Genomic DNA, 23,056 nt, shown 5'->3' on the forward strand with positions numbered 1-23,056 from the left:
TAAAATGTGAAGACGAAACAGGAACACATGTCAGTCGAAAATAACGGAACCATTGGCATTTTGCTGCCGATATTGTACTGCTCGTATCTGTTGCAGGTAAGCCTCGTTAATTAAAGGTAGAACTTAACACAAAAAATATACAAATTAGGCCTGTAAATCAATTGCAATGAGCCAAACATAGAAAAGAAAATAGAATAAATTAACACTGAAATCGTAAGTAGAACCAGATGAGTTTTCGTATTTATGAATGATGAACGCAACATCGGATCGACAGCTAAAGAACTAAGTAGAGAAGTAAGAATGACTTGGGGTGCTTTTGGCAAACCAAACAAGGTCTTCAGTTCCAAGTTTTCGGAGAGTCTGAAAATGAAAGCTTAGGGTCACTGTAAAGGAAATTGGGAAACAGTGCGCTCTTAAGCAAAAATTATTATTTTGGCACGTTCATAGCAAGCAGCCTAAAAGTGACTGTATGTCAAATTGCTACATTTTTCTATTTTTACTTTATTAAATCAATTTAATTGAAAAAATCACTACAATGAGGTTTAAGAGCGCAAACATCACTATCTCTTACCCAGCAGGGTAACTATCCACTGTGGTTGGGAAATCACGCGCTTGAGAAGGAAAGCCTTGCATTTAATATAAAATACAGGGTGTTTCAAAATAAAGATACTGGTTTTAAGGCGTTGTTCCATTTATTATGTTCAACTTACAATTGTAAATAATATACCAAATGAAAGAGCAACTCAAACTGTTTTGTTTCTGTACCGGTGCGCAATGGAAAGAGTATGGAATGACAGAGTGACTGAGAAACGTGTTGAACAAGAACTAGTCTTTCACGCTTAGCCCCAAGGAATATCCCCGCGGGAAGTTTGGGCCTTTCTTTTTCGATGAATCTACTGTAACTGACGTTTCTTATCTTGATGTGTTACAGCTAAGGTCCGTGCCTCAATGGGGAGAAGCCGAACAACACATCTTTATTTGGGAGCAAGATGGTGCGTCACTGGCATAACTCAGTACGCGACTGGTTAAACGACGTTGTATCCGACCGGTGGACTGGGCGCAAGGGGCCGGTTGACACAACATTTTATGCATGACCTCCACGTTCACACACGATCTGGCGCGATCATGTGTACGTGCCTCCGATACCAGGTGATCTATTCGACTTTAGGAACAGTGTTATTGCAACGGTTACTCGCGACACATTGACTAAGGTTTCGAAACAACTCGCCTATCGACTCGATGTGTGATCGGTATTCACACTGAATAATTGTAAGAAAAACTGTTTGCGTTTCTCTTTCATTTGGCGTATTATTTATAATCGTAAGGTGAATGTAATATGTGCTACAAAGCCTTAGAAGAATGTGTATTGTTTTGAAATAACCTGTACATGAGTGAAAATAATTGCCAAATAAAATAAATTATCTGCCAATTTCTAATAGAAAATTAGAATACTGGAATGCATTTAAACAATAATATGGAATGTGTAATCATTTTCATTTTCACACTTCAACAGTTTTTAGAATGTTCGTCTCTTACATAAACAGCCAAGAAATAATATGGACGTGCCTCCTCCAATATCTGCAAATCGATGCGAAGTAGAGCACCTATTACACTTGTATAAGAATTCTTTGTCCTTTCTACAGATGCAGCATAATCATTAGGTACTTGACTGTTATTGTTCTGGTCTTCAGTCCAGAGACTGTTTGACGTAGCTATCCATGCTACTCTATCCTTCTGAACCTGCTTATCGTATTCATCTCTTGGTCTCCCTCTACGACTTTTACCATCCACGCTGCCCTCCAGTACTAAATTGGTGATCCCTTTATAACACTCCCTGTCTGCTACCACTGTACCATAACCTCAACGCTAGAAGCAGATTGTGACATAAAACAATTTTGTAAAAGCAACTATGGCACAAAGCAACAGAGCAGTGTTACCCTCTGAGAAGAATTTTGTTAGTTTGACCATGTTGTTCCTAACGGAGGTGGCTTATCGGAAATGAAAGTCAGAATTACGTAAATATTTGTATAGTACCAAACAAAATTTTGCCTAGCTATACTGTTTATAAAATAAGGGAAACGGTCGCCAGCCTAATTAGGCAAGAGAAAGATTAATGTTCTCGTTTATAAAAGTAGGTATAAGTAACTATAATGGACAAACAACCTAGACAGCCACACCCGAGTGCAATGAACTCTGACACGCATATGTTTTAAGATTGAAGCTAACAGTTAGAGCAGTAGGAACTATTTTCAAAATTATAACAGGTACAGAAAAACACTATCACTTTCCGGGTTGACACGAACTGAGTGGTCTTTATACTTTTAAAATGCACACAAGAGAGACAAACACTTGGCATACATGAGAATGTAACGTTTCACAACTGCAGCTTTCTCACTTTTACTACAACGAAACACAATGTTGACAAAATTGCAAGAAACTGACTCACCTTTTAGAATTTACCACAGACAACAACGTGATCATTTACTTTATAAGACTCAGCCTAAAGTTTGAAGTTGTTAACAGCACTTTAGTAAGCAGTTTTACTAGGAAAATTATTTCAACAAGCATCATCGATTTTAATTTTCTCTTTACTAAGTTCAAGAGGCATTATTTAACAGAGCTCTAGGCTTCAATGTACTTTCAGTAAGGACACTCGGTAATCACTTTACTTCAAACGGAGAGGACCCTGAGAGGTGTTATGATGAGGAGTAAAACCAAGGTAGGTAAATAAATTCCGATATGAATTACCTTATATTTCAGCACACTAACAAATCCATTAGGCTGATCCTTCACTGTACATCAATATAGTATTACGTTACAATGATTGCGCAATGTGGTGGCAACTGCATGTTGGTAGGTGGAATTGCAGGTAGAATTGCTGGACTCTGTCATTTCTTGGTGGCGATGATAAATACAAATTCCAGAATAGTTCCAGCTATTGATCCACCCATCCGAGGCATTGGAAAGCAGCAGGAAAAGCCTCTCTCTCTGAATCAGCACAATATGCACCTTTACAACGGCAGTGCACGGACTCTTAGCTCGTCTCCGACTGCTGGCTCGTCCCCGACTGACTGCTCGTCTCCGACTGACTATCAGTTCCACCTTTTCCACCTATGCCAACCACAATTTGCGCGCGCTACACATTTCCGTTCCAGAGGGGAACCACTACACCATTTACATACAAACTAACTAAGAACCCTAAGTGAGGATCAGCAATTTACATAACAGCAAACAAATACATTAAATAAAACAGAACATTTTCACATATTGACACTTCTACAAAAAATTATTCACACAAAATTACAATTACATACAATAAGTTCTGTTCCCTCCAAATGGGACAAAGAATATAAATTGCAGATACACTACTTTGCATAGAATCAAATCACGACATCAAAGTTTTTAACAAAGAAAAGAGTACACAATTTTATGTTATCGATTCAAACACATTTACAGATGATCAAGAATGTAACATTAAATAAAGCAAAAGCAAAATAAATTCATACAGCATAAGAGCTGTGGTGTTACACATGCCCCATGTTTCGTTGAAGTTTCCCGTCAGGGATACTTCAAGGAAACATCTATAACACCTAAGTGGTGCTGGCTGCAAAAAAAAAAAAAAAAAAAATTATTCCATCCAACTTCAGTTGGGAGAAAAAAAGACACATATTACAAACATACAGTATATACACTAAGAAATTGCATACATTTCTTCCAAAAGATTTTCAAAATAAAACATCTAAAGCAATTTTCAAATTCACACTGGTTTAAGGAAACTAATTTTGCATCATTACACAAGATATCTTTTAAGCATGTTCATTTCATACACACACAGTTCAATTAATAGGCAATCAGTACAAAATTAAACTGCGTATTAGTAGAATATGGTACAGCCTTCAAATAAAATAAAGAAAATACACATATACAAAAACACAGAACATTTTAACTTAACAAAACAGAAGTTTGTCTCTCAATAATTTTAAAAGAATGTAAAATTTCACAGACACACAAGCATATTAATGATCAAAGTACATTTTACAAGGTTCAGCAATAAATGAAATATTGAAAAGATCAGTTTGCATCCAGATATGCACAAATATTTATACAAACAACTATGGAAACCTTTTTCCAACTGACTCTTTAAATACCAAAGTAACTTTGCAAGGATGTTTCAAAGTAAAGCTGCTCTTCATTAATAGCAGTCCAAAAATATTTGTTGCACATAAACACACTAACCTATTCAAAACCTATCTTTAATCATCACTGCTGTGTTTTAAAACAAGGCAGTCCAAAACTTTAAGGTATTTAAAAAAACTTAGTCTCAAAATATCTACATCCATTTAAATAAGTTGCATATGTATTTTATAATAATTTTTCACTGACTTCAATAAGAATAGTCAGTTTATAACATATAGCTCAAAAAACCTAACTTAATTCACTGCTTGCCTCAGCACTAGCAGTCCATGTTACACATTCTGCCCATTATTGGTTTAGCAGTTTTTATATACACATTTAGACACAAAATACAATTTAGATTAAGAACACACAAAAAAAACAAAAAACAAATTTTTAAATTAATTCACTGCCCCAACCTCTAGGTTTGGCAGTTCATGACCACTTATCAACTTCTTGCCCCACAATGGCAAGTCCTTTGGCTACTGCTCTCATAGCATATTTTGTAGTCCTCAACTTCAGGACCACAGCATTTTTATTATTTTGTCTTGTTTTACTGCCCATCAACACATTTTTGAGCAGTTTATTGTCATCATCTTTAGGTTTTTTCATCTTTATGTCACCTCTTTGGTAAAATTTGCATTAATGGTATAAAACATTAAACCTGCAACTTTGAAACAGCAATTAGACACTGGTAACAAAACCATTTCTTTTCAAATGACACAATCAGGTAACATATACATTAATCGAGAAAAAAATTAAATGTCATATTCAGGATCAAGTTAGGACAAAGTATTTCTTACTACTCCTTTATCATTGCTTTTCCACACACAGTTAGGTCATTACATACATCAAGATCAGGACAATAATTTCATATCCTATTGCAAGTGATTTCTGCCAACTCTTTTGCTGGCACTAGACACATACCTCACATACCTATTTGACATACATTAGCCAGGTTCATCTCCCCAGTTTTAAAAACATATACATTTTTTCAACACCATATTTGCCCCTTTTTTCTCAAAAACATTTACATTTAATTATATTATAATATTAATTTACCTTGTTTTCAGTAGTCTTACCTTTTCTTATCCATATTTCTCTTTCCAATTGCTTTTCCATTACATTTTTCCTTTACAGTACCCACTATACTTTCATTATTCTTGGTCATTTTCTAGTGTACCCATATTATTTTTCCATTTACTTGTCCACAAATAATACACAATATCTTACATCATTGCCACACTATTCAATACACTCTGATAGAGAAGAAGGAAAGAAGATAGTAAAAGTTCTGAATGATGAAGGGGAAGGTTGGCAGCACAAAAAGAAACGGAAGTAGTGCTAGCAACGACTCGGGTCCCTGGTGCTCGTCAGGCACCTGACAATGCAAAGAGTGCATTGCCCCCTGAGGGTTGTACATTTCATTCATTATTGGTTTCTGTGGACATACATTTTCAGGTCAACTATATTTCTAACTTCTAAAGGCTTCCTTGACCTAGGGTACACAAGAAAATAAGCATTTGCATGTGGAGTTCCTTGCACTTCAAAAGGTCCATTGTAAATATATTTGAATTTAGAAATTTCATTATTAATTTCGCTAGATTTTTCATGGGTCTTCACTAAAACATAATCTCCAAGTTTAAATTTAGTTGTTTTGAGGTTATTGTCATGCCTTTTAGATCTAGCGGCCGCTTTCTCTTTCATTCTTTTCTTAACTAACTCTTTTTTCTCATGCAGGTTAATTCCTACAATAGGGGGGAATTGCAAGATCTCTTCAATAATACTTTTACTTTTATGGTCCAACAGAATTTCTTCAGGGGTAAAACCTGTGGTTTCATGGTATAAGGTGTTCATGGTCTTTTCAAAGTCATTTACAAATCTACCCCAAGCCTTATGGTTATGGTGACAGTAGGTTCTACCTAACCTTCCTAATTCATGCATATATCTTTCGACACGGTTACTAGCCGGGTGGTAAGCTGAAATATATTTAACTTGAACACCATGTTGCTTCATACCTTCCTTCCAGATTTTTGAGGTAAACTGTGGTCCATTATCAGATAAAACTGCTTTAGGTTTACCAATAGTATTAAAATACTCAGTCATCTTGTTAAAGACTGCTTTAGCAGTGGCTTTTCTGATTGGAAATAATTTAATAAATTTGGAGAACACTTCCAATACTACAACAATGTAAGACCAATTACCTAAGGTTTTAGGTAAAGGACCATACAAATCCACTGACAATAATTCTAATGTGTCCTCTGGTACTGTATTCTGCATGAAACCTTGATTTATTTTATTTGTTACTTTTGCCCTCTGACATACATCACAAGATCTTATTCCCTCAGTAATTTTCTTAGTAGCACCTACATTAATCACAACCACATCAGTTAATTTTTCGATACACTTCTTGGGACCACAATGCCCTAAGGCAAGATGAAAATAATCAATTACTTCAGTCTCAAATTGCCTAGGCCAACACACCTTCCATTCTTCAGTGCTGGTATTCTTTCTCCTGTATAAAATTCCATTAAATATCTTGTAAAATCTACAGATTTGTGGGTAATTCGGGTTACTAAAATTAACTTTCACTGATTTCCAAATTTCATCCTCATTCTGGTGGAACCTCATACTTTTACAAATTTGCTCAATTCTTTTCCGTCCTGGAACCTCCTTAATATATCTTACATGGAATTTGCCATCTTCATTATATTCCCTTGGTAAGTTGTTCATACCCTCAGGCAACCGTGATAAAGCATCAGCTACATAATTGTCACTACCTTTAATGTATAATATCTCATAATCAAACTGTTGTAAGTACAGGGCCCATCGACTCAACCTGCCGGTAAACAGTCTACAGTTTTTTTAAAAAGGTTAATGCCTTGTGGTCTGTATGAATTATAGTTTTATGTCCCCATAAATAATTCCTAAATTTCTTTAATCCCCAAATGATTGCTAAAGCCTCCTTCTCTGAAATAGTATAGTTTTTCTCATATTTAGTTAATGTTCTACTAGCAAAAGCAATGGTATTATGTTCAGTTTCCCCAAATTCTGTGTTTTCTTGAAATATTTCAACACCAATACCATAAGCACTACTGTCTGTAATCATGTGGAATGGCTCACTTAAAACTGGATGATGTAAAATGTTTTCCCTTACTAACTCGGTTTTCAAATTTTCAAAATCTTTCTGACATTCAGATGTCCAAATATATACACTATTTTTCTTTAACAAGCTATTCAAATGTGGGCTGTTAAAAGCTTGCCCTTTCACAAATTTGCGGTAAAACCCACAAAGACCTAAAAACGCTTTCAACTGTTTCCTGTTCTTTGGAGGAGGGCACTTTTCAATAGCATTAAGCTTTTCTGGGTCCTTGCTAATCCCAGATGTGGTTATTATGTGTCCTAAAAACTTAATTTCTTGTCTCACAAATTCACACTTTTTTAACTTTAACGTCATGCCCCCTGCTTGAAGAGCAATAAGGGTTTTGTTTAACAGGTCGCAATGTTCTTCCCAGTTATCAGTAGCAATCAATAGGTCATCCACATATACAGTCAATCTGGCACAAAGTTCTTTTCCTAATACAGAATCCAAAGCCCTAATGAAAACAGAAACAGAAGTATTCAAACCAAATGGTACAACTTTGTATTGGTAACATTTTCCTGCAAACAAAAAAGCTGTATATTTCCTAGAATCTTTGTGTAATGAGATCTGCCAATAGCCAGCAGTAAGGTCTAAACTGGTTAGATATTTCACATTATGAAACTTTTGTAATAAATCATCTAAATTTTCAGGCCTATCTACTTCTCTCCTGACAATTTTATTCAATGTCCGTGCATCGATGACTACTCTTACACCTCCATCCTTTTTGTTGACTATAATAAGTGGACTATTGTATTCACTATTGCTTCTTTCTATTACCCCCCATTCCAACATTTTATCAATTTCAGCTTGTACTGCCTCTTTCTTAGCTATAGGTATTGGATATGGTCTGACAAAGAATGGTTCATGTTCCAGGATATCCATACGGTATTCAAAATTATTTACGACACCCGGTTTATCAGAGAACACTTTACTATTCAAGATATTAAATAAATCATCTTTCCGTTTACATGATATTTCTTGGATAACGTCAACAATTTCCCTAAAACTGTCAGTTTTTTGATCATCCTGCAATAAACCTCTCACATGGTATATTTCATATAGTTGGGATAAACCATCATTTTCAGATTCTATTTTTAATAAAATGGGTTCTACATTCACAGCTTGGACCTGGTTGTCACCCTCAAACTTAATTTCTATTGTCTCGGTTTCCCTATTAATATTAACAGTTCCACTACCACAATCTAAAATTACTTTTTCCTTGTCTAGCCAATCAATACCTAGAATCATTTCAGCACTTAGTTCAGGGACCACTAAAAAATCATGTTCAAATTTTTGGCTTCCTATTTCAAAGTCCATCAATACTTGTTTTTGAATGGGCTTGCTGGATCTACCAGTAGCTCCTGTAATTTTCACTCCACTAACAGACATTATTACTAACCCTGGATTACATGAAATATGATTAAAGAAAGATTCTGATATGGCAATGATTTGGGATCCTGTGTCTAAAAGTACTTGCAGTTCAGTGTTACAAACATTTACAGGCATTATAGTTTGTTTAATAATTCTCTGTTCCTTTTCCTCCTGTTCTTCCCATAATAAATCCTGCTCAATCATAATGTCTTTCCAGGAAATATTACCTACTGATTTCAATTGTATATCAGGTGGCTTTTTGGGTTTGTGGACCTCTACATCTTTACAGATCTTTAACAGTTCATGGTCTACTATATTTATCTCTGAACATTCTTTAGGTTTCTGTAAATCTATTTCTGTCATTTCATTTAGTAAAGCCCGCCCTAATATAGTATCATCCGGCGGCTCTTTCGGTTTTGTTTCAGTTACACATTCCGGATTTTGTTTCGAAAAGAAGTCGTTAATTTTTTCGTAACCTCTTTCTGTAAAGGTATAATTATGTTTGTCGACCTCCGAAAACTCATCTGTATCTGAATCTGTCGTCTCTCCTTCGTCTGAGCTATCACTAGGTTCTATTTCGTTATCAGATTCGAGCAGGAAAGCAACTTTGAGACAGTGAGGCAGATTATCACTAGATGTTTCAGTCACTTCGTTTTCCGACTCATTTTCTACACAATGCACATCGTTTGGACAGTCAGGCACTTCTGTTATATCACTTTGAACGATTTCAGCCTTAACTTCATACTTAGTATAATCGTCACATACTTCAATAACTTTCATTTCATTTTCTTCCATGCTATCATTTTCAGGTAATCGTGCGAAATTCTTACTAGACCCTTCTGCATCAAAATTATTAAACACCTTTCCATCAACAATGATTTCGTCTGCACTGCTCATAATGTCATGATTACGAACGTCCTCCTCTACCTCATTTTTACCTATTATTAATTGTGCACACGTCTTTTGCGTGGCATATTCTACCTCCCTTTCCTCTTTATTCATCACAACCTCCCCCACATTTACGTCTTTTACTTCATACACATCATTAACAGTACAAATGTTCTCCTTTCCACTCGCCTTCTCTGGCTCCCTTTTATTCTTTAATAAAGTCTTTTCGCACGATTCCGATACCGAGTTATCTTTATCATATGACATATTAACTTTATTTTCATTTCTACATTCATTTACTACTGAAACCGGCCATCGGAAGTGTCCGATCCCGCCTCTTCTCTCTCTCTCTCTACGGCAGCCATCTTGTTCTGACGTCTGCCATTTGTGTCTGCTGCCAAGTGCAATGTACGCTGCTTCGGCAACGGCTGGCCCGAGCACGAACGGTCACGTGACTACGCACTGGGAACGCCACTATGTATCACTCCGCACCCGTCTGCTATAGGCGCGCCCTTAACCTTCCTGCCCCGTATTTTACATCTTTTCTCCTCGAATCTAATATTTGGCATCTTTTCTTTGGGCCCAAAACCGGTTTCCGCGTGAATCCGGCCCGCAACACACGCGGTTTTTAGTTTTCCATTTCGTTTCTAGTTTGAGAATTACGTGCTATGTATCCTCTGCCGCGCGTCGTATAATTTCCCCTGCCTCTCGCACGACCTCTTTGAATCGCGTTTACACGAAATCTATCGTGTTCCTGTCGTTCAGCTTGGTCATTACTTTCTCGCAAATAGTTGTTGTTATTGTGCGGACGAGATTCGCGATTTCTTCGCCAGTGATCTTCATCCTCTACCCTTTCCAAGAACGCAGAAAAACTACTGTGTGTACTCCCAACATATCGTTTCGAATCCTCAGGCAGTTTCTGCCAAAGAACCCAAACGATCTCAGCTTCAGTTCTTCTAGCCTTCAAATGTATCAGTTTTCTATACCACAATTCGCAGAATTCTTTCATGGTTTGCCTACCCCTGATGTCATACGAGGTGGCCATTAAAAACTCACGCCACAACTGGTCTTGTTTTTGTTCTGACCAGTACTCGTCAATAAACTTTTGCTTAAAATTTTCAAAAGACATCTGGTTTGTATCCAGATTCAACCCCCACCTTTTTGCTTCTCCCGTTAATGCACTGATTACAACATTAATTTTTTTCTGATCAGATAAATATTCAGGAAAATTTCTTTCACAGTTCTTTACAAAGTCTAGGGGGTGCCATCCATTATGTCTCTTTGCTGGGTCGAATTTTTCCTCGCTCTCTAATATTTTACTGAAGGGAATTTTTTCAGTAAAATGTGTAGGTACTGATTGTATTTTTCTTTCCAAGTCATACATTTTGCCTTGGATTTGTGAAGTGTTATGTTCACACTTCTTTTCGCAAGTAAGAATCTGTTTGGTTAGAGCTCTGCTTGTTTCTGTTACAGATTGTTTAATCTGTGCAAATTCCGCGTTACATTCGGTTTGTATTTCGGATTTAATACCGAATACCTTTTCGTCAACCTTAGTACAGACTAAGGGTTCAATTTGATCTTGAATTTTAATTACTTCAGAGTCAAATCTTTCGTTAATGTCATCAATTTGTCCCTGTATGTTGGCAATATTGCCATTGATGACAGTAATTTCGCTTTTGAGGTTTTTAATTTCTTTACTCACAATGTCTACTTTTACATCAACCTTCTCAATCTGTTTACTAAGATTCTTGCCCTGCTCTTGCATTTGTTTACTAATATCACTACCTAGTGCTTCGTTTTGCGCTGCAATTTGTGCCTTAATATTGTCATTTTGCGTTGCAAATTGCGCAGCGTTTTGTTGCCCCTGTGCTGCAATTAGCTGTCTTTGTTCTACATTTTGTTGCCCCAGTGCTGCAATTTGTGCAGACAACATTTTTAACAAATCAGTTACATCTGGTGTCTTTTCACTTTTAGATTCTACTGCCTTTTCGTGTTCAGATCCTACACCCCTTTCTGGTTTTGGTGATTCAAACATATCCCTTGATTCATCAGCATAGCCACTGTCTTTGATAACATCGCCTACATTGTCTTGCTTAGTACGTGCTACACACATAGCTTCGATCTGTTTATTAACGTCTGCGTGATAACGTACATAATTTAACTCGCGCGTCATGCCATCTGTTGGTGTGCTGCCTAAACTGCTCTCGGTTGCATTTTGCTCTCGCGTGTCTGAATTTATTTCTAGTTTCTTGTCCATTTTAGCTATTATTAAGTACTGATTCCTTTTATTAATAATTTAAACTGAACTTTCACTACTAGTTCTGTCAACTAATGTACAGGTTCTTGCCGCTGGACGTTTTATGTTCACTCTATGTGTGTAAAATGCTAACTACTTATAATTTTTTCCGTCTGTAGGTGCAAACTGAACAACGTCCTGTCACGCGGCGCCACGTATAACACTCCCTGTCTGCTACCACTGTACCATAACCTCAACGCTAGAAGCAGATTGTGACATAAAACAATTTTGTAAAAGCAACTATGGCACAAAGCAACAGAGCAGTGTTACCCTCTGAGAGGAATTTTGTTAGTTTGACCGTGTTGTTCCTAACGGAGGTGGCTTATCGGAAATGAAAGTCAGAATTACGTAAATATTTGTATAGTACCAAACAAAATTTTGCCTAGCTATACTGTTTATAAAATAAGGGAAACGGTCGCCAGCCTAATTAGGCAAGAGAAAGATTAATGTTCTCGTTTATAAAAGTAGGTATAAGTAACTATAATGGACAAACAACCTAGACAGCCACACCCGAGTGCAATGAACTCTGACACGCATATGTTTTAAGATTGAAGCTAACAGTTAGAGCAGTAGGAACTATTTTCAAAATTATAACAGGTACAGAACAACACTATCACTTTCCGGGTTGACACAAACTGAGTGGTCTTTATACTTTTAAAATGCACACAAGAGAGACAAACACTTGGCATACATGAGAATGTAACGTTTCACAACTGCAGCTTTCTCACTTTTACTACAACGAAACACAATGTTGACAAAATTGCAAGAAACTGACTCACCTTTTAGAATTTACCACAGACAACAACGTGATCATTTACTTTATAAGACTCAGCCTAAAGTTTGAAGTTGTTAACAGCACTTTAGTAAGCAGTTTTACTAGGAAAATTATTTCAACAAGCATCATCGGTTTTAATTTTCTCTTTACTAAGTTCAAGAGGCATTATTTAACAGAGCTCTAGGCTTCAATGTACTTTCAATAAGGACACTCGGTAATCACTTTACTTCAAACGGAGAGGACCCTGAGAGGTGTTATGATGAGGAGTAAAACCAAGGTAGGTAAATAAATTCCGATATGAATTACCTTATATTTCAGCACACTAACAAATCCATTAGGCTGATCCTTCACTGTACATCAATATAGTATTACGTTACAATGATCGTGTAATGTGGTGGCAACTGCATGTTGGTAGGTGGAATTGCAGGTAGAATTGCTGGACTCTGTCATTTCTTGGTGGCGATGATAAATACAAATTCCAGAATACCAGAATGAGATTTTCACTCTGCAGCGGAGTGTGCGCTGATATGAAACTTCCTGGCAGATTAAAACTGTGTGCCCGACCGAGACTCGAACTCGGGACCTTTGCCTTTCGCGGGCAAGTGCTCTACCAACTGAGCTACCGAAGCACGACTCACGCCCGGTACTCACAGCTTTACTTCTGCCAGTACCTCGTCTCCTACCTTCCAAACTTTACAGAAGCTCTCCTGCGAAACATGCAGAACTAGCACTCCTGAAAGAAAGGATATTGCGGAGACATGGCTTAGCCACAGCCTGGGGGATGTTTCCAGAATGAGATTTTCACTCTGCAGCGGAGTGTGCGCTGATATGAAACTTCCTGGCAGATTAAAACTGTGTGCCCGACCGAGACTCGAACTCGGAAAAGGTCCCGAGTTCGAGTCTCGGTCGGGCACACAGTTTTAATCTGCCAGGAAGTTTCATATCAGCGCACACTCCGCTGCAGAGTGAAAATCTCATTCTGGAAACATCCCCCAGGCTGTGGCTAAGCCATGTCTCCGCAATATCCTTTCTTTCAGGAGTGCTAGTTCTGCATGTTTCGCAGGAGAGCTTCTGTAAAGTTTGGAAGGTAGGAGACGAGGTACTGGCAGAAGTAAAGCTGTGAGTACCGGGCGTGAGTCGTGCTTCGGTAGCTCAGTTGGTAGAGCACTTGCCCGCGAAAGGCAAAGGTCCCGAGTTCGAGTCTCGGTCGGGCACACAGTTTTAATCTGCCAGGAAGTTTTAATTCCAGAATAGTTCCAGCTATTTATCCACACATCCGAGGCATTGGAAAGCAGCAGGAAAAGCCTCTCTCTCTGAATCAGCACAATATGCACCTTAACAATGGCAGTGCACGGACTCTTAGCTCGTCTCCGACTGCTGGCTCGTCCCCGACTGACTGCTCGTCTCCGACTGACTATCAGTTCCACCTTTTCCACCTATGCCAACCACAATTTGCGCGCGCTACACATTTCCGTTCCAGAGGGGAACCACTACACCATTTACATACAAACTAACTAAGAACCCTAAGTGAGGATCAGCAATTTACATAACAGCAAACAAATACATTAAATAAAACAGAACATTTTCACATATTGACACTTCTACAAAAAATTATTCACACAAAATTACAATTACATACAATAAGTTCTGTTCCCTCCAAATGGGACAAAGAATATAAATTGCAGATACACTACTTTGCATAGAATCAAATCACGACATCAAAGTTTTTAACAAAGAAAAGAGTACACAATTTTATGTTATCGATTCAAACACATTTACAGATGATCAAGAATGTAACATTAAATAAAGCAAAAGCAAAATAAATTCATACAGCATAAGAGCTGTGGTGTTACACCTTGATGCCTCAGAACATGTCCTACCAACCGATTCCTTCTTCTATTTAACTTGTGTCACAAATTTTTCTTCTCGCCAATTCTATTTAATACCTCCTCATTAGTTATGTGATCTTCCAATCTAATCTTCAGAATTCTTCTGTAGCATCACAATTCGAAAACTTCTATTCTCTTCTTGTCTAAACTATTTATCGTCCCCGTTTCACTTCCGTACTTGGCTACTCTTCATACAAATACTTTCAGAAACGACTTCTTGACGCTTAAATCTATACTCGATGTTAACAAATTTCTCTTCTTCAGAAACGCTTTCCTTGCTATTGCCAGTCTACATTTTAAATCCTCTCTACTTCGGCCATCATCATTTATTTTGTTCCCCAAATAGCAAATCTCGTCTACCACTTAAAGTGTCTCGTTTCCTAATCTAATTCCCTCAGCATCACCCGACTTAATTCGACTACATTCCATTATCATTGTTTTGTTTTTGTTGATGTTCATCTTATATGCACCTAGCAAGACACTGTCCATTCCGTTCAACTGCTCTTCCAGGTCTTTTGCTGTGTCTGATACAATTACGATGTTGTCGGCGAACAACAAAGTTTTTATTCCTTCTCCATGGATTTTAATTCCCACTCCGAATTTTTCTTTTCTTTCTTTTACTGCTTGCTCAATATATAGATTGAATGACATCGGGGATAGGCTACAACCCTGTCTCACTCCTTTCCCAATCACTTCTTCCCTTTCATGCCCTTCAACTCTTATAACTGCACTCTGGTTTCTGTACAAACTGTAAATAGCCTTTCGCTCCCTGTATTTTACCCCTACCACCTTCAGAAATTGAAAGAGAGTCTTCCAGTCAACATTGTGAAAAGCTTTCTCTAAGTCTACAAATGCTAGAAACATAGGTTTGCCTTTCCTTAATCTATCTTCTAAGATACGTCGTAGGGTCAGTATTGCCTCACGTGTTTCAACATTTCTACGGAATCCAAACTGATCTTCCGCGAGGTCGGCTTCTACCAGTTTTTCCATTCGTCTGTAAAGAATTCGCGTTAGTATTTTGCAGGTGTGACTTATTAAACTGATAGTTCGGTAATTTTCACATCTGTCAACACATACTTTCTTTCTATGTGTAAATAATTTCAGTGGACCAGTAAATTGGCTTTCGTCGTCACGCTCGTGATCGTCATCTTCACAAATGACTCTCACTGACGATGATCTAGCAGACAGATACCGGATGGCACTGACTGCTTTACGACATCGTCACGTTTGCCCTTGAGGTTTCAGAATATAGTTTCCCACTTAACAAAGCGCATAAATTTATTCGTGCCATAATAATATTGCTTCATTGACAACATTCATGGATTTCAGTATGGTAGAATGTGTGAAGCATATTATAAGCTGCTGATTTCATTCATATGCGTTTTCTGGAAAATCTAAACAATGCTTAATGTAGCTAAATTCTTCAATAATTCTACGTTTGCAATCAAAATATGTATTCTGGGGCACCGTTTCAAAACAACTTTGTATGATCTAATATTAATTAGACTCCAGTTAATTGTATAATGGCAAAGATCTCCTTTACCCGAATATGTTGTTCATGAGTAATTCGTATGGAATATACCTAATTCACTTTTGAAATCATGTTCATCCTGAAGGTTCTTTGTACTAGCTGCTTCCGTCTTTGTTTGTTGTACCAATAATTTCTCTCCAGTGCCAGCAAATTCTCGCTTCATGCTTGCAGTGTTTCGCAGTAATCAAAGTCACACGTGATATCGCTTACTCTGAATATAGGTTTATCAGTTTCAAATCTGCAATACGCGACTCTCATCAACAAACATAAACTAGTAAAACTCTGAACTTTTAAAAAGAGACTTTCTACGCGAAATGAAAGCGCAGATATGCATGCAAATTGCGTCGCGGAAACAGCGGAAAGAACCGATTTAAACTGCAGTGCATATCACTGTGAAGTTTCGTTTTGACGTGTGTAAAAAAATAATCGGTAGCTGTTTGCGTGCAGTACTTAATGGAATGAAAAGTTAGCTCAGAGAAAATAACGGGTAATTTTGTGAGTTAGAAATGAAGTAAATCAGGCAAGAACTCACCCGTGAAATTTGAACATTAGCAGAAAAGTAAATTGATAAAGTTTGAGGAATTCCCCGCCTCGAACGAACTGCCAATAGCGTCGAGTTTTCCCCTCGAGAGACGATGTTCAACACTGCATGCCCTGAGCAACATCTTACTCCCAGAAACAAATATTTAAAATGGTCTGCGAGGGAAGCTGGTTGTGTGGAATGCAGCAGCCAGTAGTGATTCCCCATCCTATCTAACAATATAAAATTAGTTAAGGGAATTAAAATTTATATCTGTTGAAAGAAATACAGTTCTCCATTTATATTTAACTATATTGAATCCATATAAATATTCCTTTGTTCCACCATGTATATTCTTTTCTCAGTAGCAGCTCATAAAGGAGGAACGTTTCCTAAAAACTTGATAAAGGAGGAACATTTTCTAAAAACTTGATAAATGCTAAAAAAATATTTTAAATATCATTCAGAAATAGTAACTTCGTGAATGAGATAATTTAGCATTTGCACAGCTTTTGTAGGCATGATAACGATTTTGTGTTTCAGTTGTTTTCTTTTTTAATTTGTATTGTATTCCAGACTGGAAGGACAAAGTTTTAAAGATTTTTCACAGGTCGATAAATTCAAAGATGCAAGCTAAAAGTTTTGTTGATTGAAACTGATTGTTCCGTTTCTTTCTTATCTTTTGTTAATTACAAAGAAATCCACTTTATTGTTCTTTTAGCGTAGAAACAGAATAATGTACTACAATATAATACTTTCGAATCGCATCTTTCCATAAATGTTTCATAGGCAGAAGTGCAAAGTACCAACAAACGCTATTCAAATACAATGCAAAATACTGGCTACAGCAATACTAAATCATTAGCATATCGATGACTTTCAACAACGTCCTTATAAAACTCTTTTACTGCTTCTGGCAAGTTAAAATGTTTTAAAAGTTTTAAAGCACACGTTTTACCTTGCTGACCATTTTTTTCTTTTCCAAGTTGGCTGCGTTCCTCGCTCCCTGACTGCAGTTTCCGGATTTTCATCTTCAACCTCTATAGGATTTCCATTATACGTCTCCTATACTGACAACATTAACTTCTTCTTAGATTTTTCATTAGTCATCACTCAGTGAGCAATTATTTTGAAAGATATTGTAGATCGTAGGGCCTTAGTGCACTGGACACGAGATCCTTTGCTTCCCAATCTTCAGTTAGTATCTTGATGATGCCATGTTGTTCTAGTACTTTATATTACTCAGTCGATGAACGAATGTCTTCCTTTTTCCGGTTTTCTTTATCCACTCTACTAAAAACTCTTTCAGAGCTACAGCTGTAACGACGAATAGGGAAATAATGTACCAGCTTATTAAAATTTTTGCATTCTTCCATGAAGTTCATTAGTGTGCACATAATAACTGCATTTTCAATTGAACTGGAACAGGAATCAAAAAATAATGAATTTCATTTGGACCATTTTCTGGCTCGGACGCCTTAAGGTTTCTAGGAATACTAATGTAGCAGATGCTACTTGGTTCCATCCCCTCGGTCCTTCAGTTTCAAACTAGATGTAAAAATCAATACTTATCCTTGTCTGTGGTCAGGAATTAATCATAATGCACAAATTGTAGAGCCAAGTTTGTCTTGTGACAGAGCATGTCACCTACTGAGAGCTTCAGTTTTGGATGATTTTGTTGTATTTCAAAACATTTTGTAACTGCATTTGGATTTTCCTCCTCCATTGTTGCACAGAACGGTTTTGCGCAAAGTTTCTGCAACCTATAGTTTGTTATTATTGTTTCTTTTTCTCAGGACCTTCTTCTTTTGAAAATCTGTCTTTGGACATCCCAGATACTGCCTGAATTCTTGCGGCACATACAGGTACTGCCTGCCCATCTTGTTTCCTTATACTGTACTCTATCGAAACAGTATTCTTCCCTTATATATTTCTTGATGTTACATCTCTCTAATATAGCTGGCTCGAAGTGAGAAATAATTAGGAGTTAATGTTGCGCAAACCTCTAATCTATTTCTATCGTTGGTTCTGGCAGCAAGTGTTTGCCTCCAGTTTATGTTATTTGCAGAGACCTCATGTTATCACTGACAGTGATATACTATATCGTTATTGTCACTTCACGTGTGTCGGAAGCAAAGCGCAGTTTTCGTTTACCGACTTTTTCTTTAACTGGGTAAACCCTATAACAACAGCAAATATAGGCCTTTTATCAAAACAGGTCATGCATGGCAACCATAAAAAACTACATTTTGATCAGTTGAGCATTTACTGACATTTGAACGAAAAAACGCTCCTCAGTTTGTAACTGTAGTTACTAGTGACTATGCTATCGAGTAGTGCTAAATAGGTTATTGTCGTCTGTCATCTAAGAGAAACATAATTGTACTACAAGAAGAGCAAAAACGTTCAGAAAATTAAAGACATATATTCTTGGCGTTATATTTTATAACACTGTAACAATCATACATTTTATCAAATAATAAAAAACAATTACGGCGTCTGGACGAAGAATCAGTGTGACGTCCAATCCACGTCGACGGTATTAGAAGAAAAATTCTGTCCACATTGAATGAGAATGATGAAGCAGATAGGTTCCGACTTTACTTCAGAAACCATTCCAGCGTTCACTCCAAGTGATTCAGGAAAAAATCCGAAAATTTTGTTAGTATGTGTGGACAGTGACATCATCTCCACACGTTCGATTAACAGTGAAGTTCCTGTACCAAGCTGGATGCTCCTATTACGTCCATTTTCCTGGTATGGCGAATCTTCTGTTGCGAGTAATCTAACCAAAAAATACGCTGTATGGCATCAGCATCTTAATTTTTTCACATGATCATTTCCCATCCGCTCGGGTTGAACATTGTAGCGTCACATGCTTTATGTTTACCTTCTTGTTTTCTTCTGGTAAGTCTTCTTTGTTTTATTCATTTTTTGCTACGCTTACATATTTGATTGGTTTTTAGTGCTCTTTTGAGTTGTGCTGTAGTTGATAACACATCTTTTTACAAGTTCTTCATAAGTAATCGATTTTGGTAAAAGGATGCGTACTGCTGATATACATAGCTTTCCAGTTTCTCACATTACTTACACTTCACTTTCATTTGTTCACGTGACATGATGGCGTCCTCTTGGATAAAATATTCCGGAGGTAAAATAGTCCCCCATTCGGATCTCCGGGCGGGGACTAATCAAGAGGACGTTGTTATCAGGAGAAAGAAAACTGGCGTTCTACGGATCGGAGCGTGGAATGTCAGATCCCTTAATCGGGCAGGTAGGTTAGAAAATTTAAAAACGGAAATGGATAGGTTAAAGTTAGATATAGTGGGAATTAGTGAAGTTCGGTGGCAGGAGGAACAAGACTTTTGGTCAGGTGAATACAGGGTTATAAATACGAAATCAAATAGGGGTAATGCAGTAGTAGGTTTAATAATGAATAAAAAAATAGGAGTACGGTTAAACTACTACAAACAGCATAGTGAACGCAATTTTGTGGCCAGGATAGACACGAAGCCCATGCCTACTACAGTAGTACAAGTTTATATGCCAACTAGCTCTGCAGATGACGAAGAAATTGATGAAATGTATGATGAGATAAAGAAATTATTCAGGTAGTGAAGGGAGACGAAAATTTAATAGTCATGGGTGACTGGAATTCAAGAGTACGAAAAGGGAGAGAAGGAAACATAGTAGGTGAATATGGATTGGGGCTAAGAAATGAAAGAGGAAGCCGCCTGGTAGAATTTTGCGCAGAGCATAACTTAATCATAGCCAACACTTGGTTTAAGAATCATGATAGAAGGTTGTATACGTGGGAGAAACCTGGAGATACTAAAAGGTATCAGATAGATTATATAATGGTAAGAGAGAGATTTAGGAACCAGGTTTTAAATTGTAAGACATTTCCAGGGGCAGATGTGGACTCAGACCACAATCTATTGGTTATTAACTGTAGATTAAAACTGAAGAAACTTCAAAAAGGTGGGAATTTAAGGAGATAGGACCTGGATAAACTGACTAATCCAGAGGCTGTACTAAGTTTCAGGGAGAGCATAAGGGAACAATTGGCAGGAATGGGGGAAAGAAAAACAGTAGAAGAAGAATGGGTAGCTTTGAGGGATGAAATAGTGAAGGCAGCAGAGGATCAAATAGGTAAAAATACGAGGGCTAGTAGAAACCCTTGGGTAACAGAAGAAATATTGATTTTAACTGATGAAAGGAGAAAAAATAAAAATGCAGCAAATGAAGCAGGCAAAAAGGAATACAAACGTCTCAAAAATGAGATCGACGGGAAGCGCAAAATGGCTAAGCTAGAGGACAAATGTAAGGATGTAGAGGCTTATCTCACTAGGGGTAAGATAGATACTGCCTACAGGAAAATTAAAGAGACCTTTGGAGAAAACAGAACCACTTGTATGCATATCAAGAGCTCAGATTGAAACCCAGTTCTAAGCAAAGAAGGGAAAGCAGAAAGGAGTACGATAAAACAGTTCTGGCTACAAGTAATTTGCTCTGGCATTCCATTACTTTGGTCGTTTTGCTGACAGCCCTTGAACCTCGTCGTACTGTCTTGCTACAAACAAGCCCATTTTCCGATTCGAGGTACGTGACGTGGCTGTAGCATCATACACGACCGTTTGAATAACACATGCGTCCTCTCTGGCGCTAGTCGTGTGAGGTAGTTGAAAACCTGTGAGATGTTGAGTATGATCCTTCTGAACCAGCGATTCAGACAGCCATGTTGTCCCGACCAACGCAGAACAACAAACTGGAGTCTTGAAAGGCCACGACTCTTGCACAGTTGTATTTCGACCTATCCTGGTAGTAAAATCTGCTTCTTACACGAGGTGTAGCACGATATTCCCACAAACAACTAAAACATAAATGTGATTCTTAATGAGAAACAGCTGCTTAATCTTCCCTTATGTGTTGAATGTAGATGATGTTACTCCTACCTACTTTGGGTGGCTGCGTTGAAATGCTAATCATTTATAATTTGCAAATCAAAGCCAGTAGCACTTCATAAATTGGTGGTTGCTCGAAAATAGAAAGAATTTTGTGATGACTAAATAGATGAACGGTAAGAGGTGACATGGACTCTGATCAGACTCATTGTGAATAGTACATGCCTACAGCTATAATGTATTATGAGGCGAAAAAAAGCGAAATTCGGTAACTAGAAATACATATCGTGGTACTCAATGGTGTATCAGAACTCACTGTTCTTATCAAATACACTCCTGGAAATTGAAATAAGAACACCGTGAATTCATTGTCCCAGGAAGGGGAAACTTTATTGACACATTCCTGGGGTCAGATACATCACATGATCACACTGACAGAACCACAGGCACATAGACACAGGCAACAGAGCATGCACAATGTCGGCACTAGTACAGTGTATATCCACCTTTCGCAGCAATGCAGGCTGCTATTCTCCCATGGAGACGATGGTAGAGATGCTGGATGTAGTCCTGTGGAACGGCTTGCCATGCCATTTACACCTGGCGCCTCAGTTGGACCAGCGTTCGTGCTGGACGTGCAGACCGCGTGAGACGACGCTTCATCCAGTCCCAAACATGCTCAATGGGGGACAGATCCGGAGATCTTGCTGGCCAGGGTAGTTGACTTACACCTTCTAGAGCACGTTGGGTGGCACGGGATACATGCGGACGTGCATTGTCCTGTTGGAACAGCAAGTTCCCTTGCCGGTCTAGGAATGGTAGAACGATGGGTTCGATGACGGTTTGGATGTACCGTGCACTATTCAGTGTCCCCTCGACGATCACCAGTGGTGTACGGCCAGTGTAGGAGATCGCTCCCCACACCATGATGCCGGGTGTTGGCCCTGTGTGCCTCGGTCGTATGCAGTCCTGATTGTGGCGCTCACCTGCACGGCGCCAAACACGCATACGACCATCATTGGCACCAAGGCAGAAGCGACTCTCATCGCTGAAGACGACACGGCTCCATTCGTCCCTCCATTCACGCCTGTCGCGACACCACTGGAGGTGGGCTGCACGATGTTGGGGCGTGAGCGGAAGACGGCCTAACGGTGTGCAGCACCGTAGCCCAGCTTCATGGAGACGGTTGCGAATGGTCCCCGCCGATACCCCTGGAGCAACAGTGTCCCTAATTTGCTGGGAAGTGGCGGTGCGGTCCCCTACGGCACTGCGTAGGACCCTACGGTCTTGGCGTGCATCCGTGCGTCGCTGCGGTCCGGTCCCAGGTCGACGGGCACGTGCACCTTCCGCCGATACTGGCGACAACATCGATGTACTGTGGAGACCTCACGCCCCACGTGTTGAGCAATTCGGCGGTACGTCCACCCGGCCTCCCGCATGCCCACTATACGCCCTCGCTCAAAGTCCGTCAACTGCACATACGGTTCACGTATGGTGGGTCTGACACACCGGTGTCAATGTGTTCTTTTTTCCATTTCCAGGAGTGTATAATAAGGATTTGAACATA

This window comes from Schistocerca cancellata, chromosome 5 (assembly GCF_023864275.1).
Source record: "Schistocerca cancellata isolate TAMUIC-IGC-003103 chromosome 5, iqSchCanc2.1, whole genome shotgun sequence".
Classification (NCBI taxonomy): domain Eukaryota; kingdom Metazoa; phylum Arthropoda; class Insecta; order Orthoptera; family Acrididae; genus Schistocerca; species Schistocerca cancellata.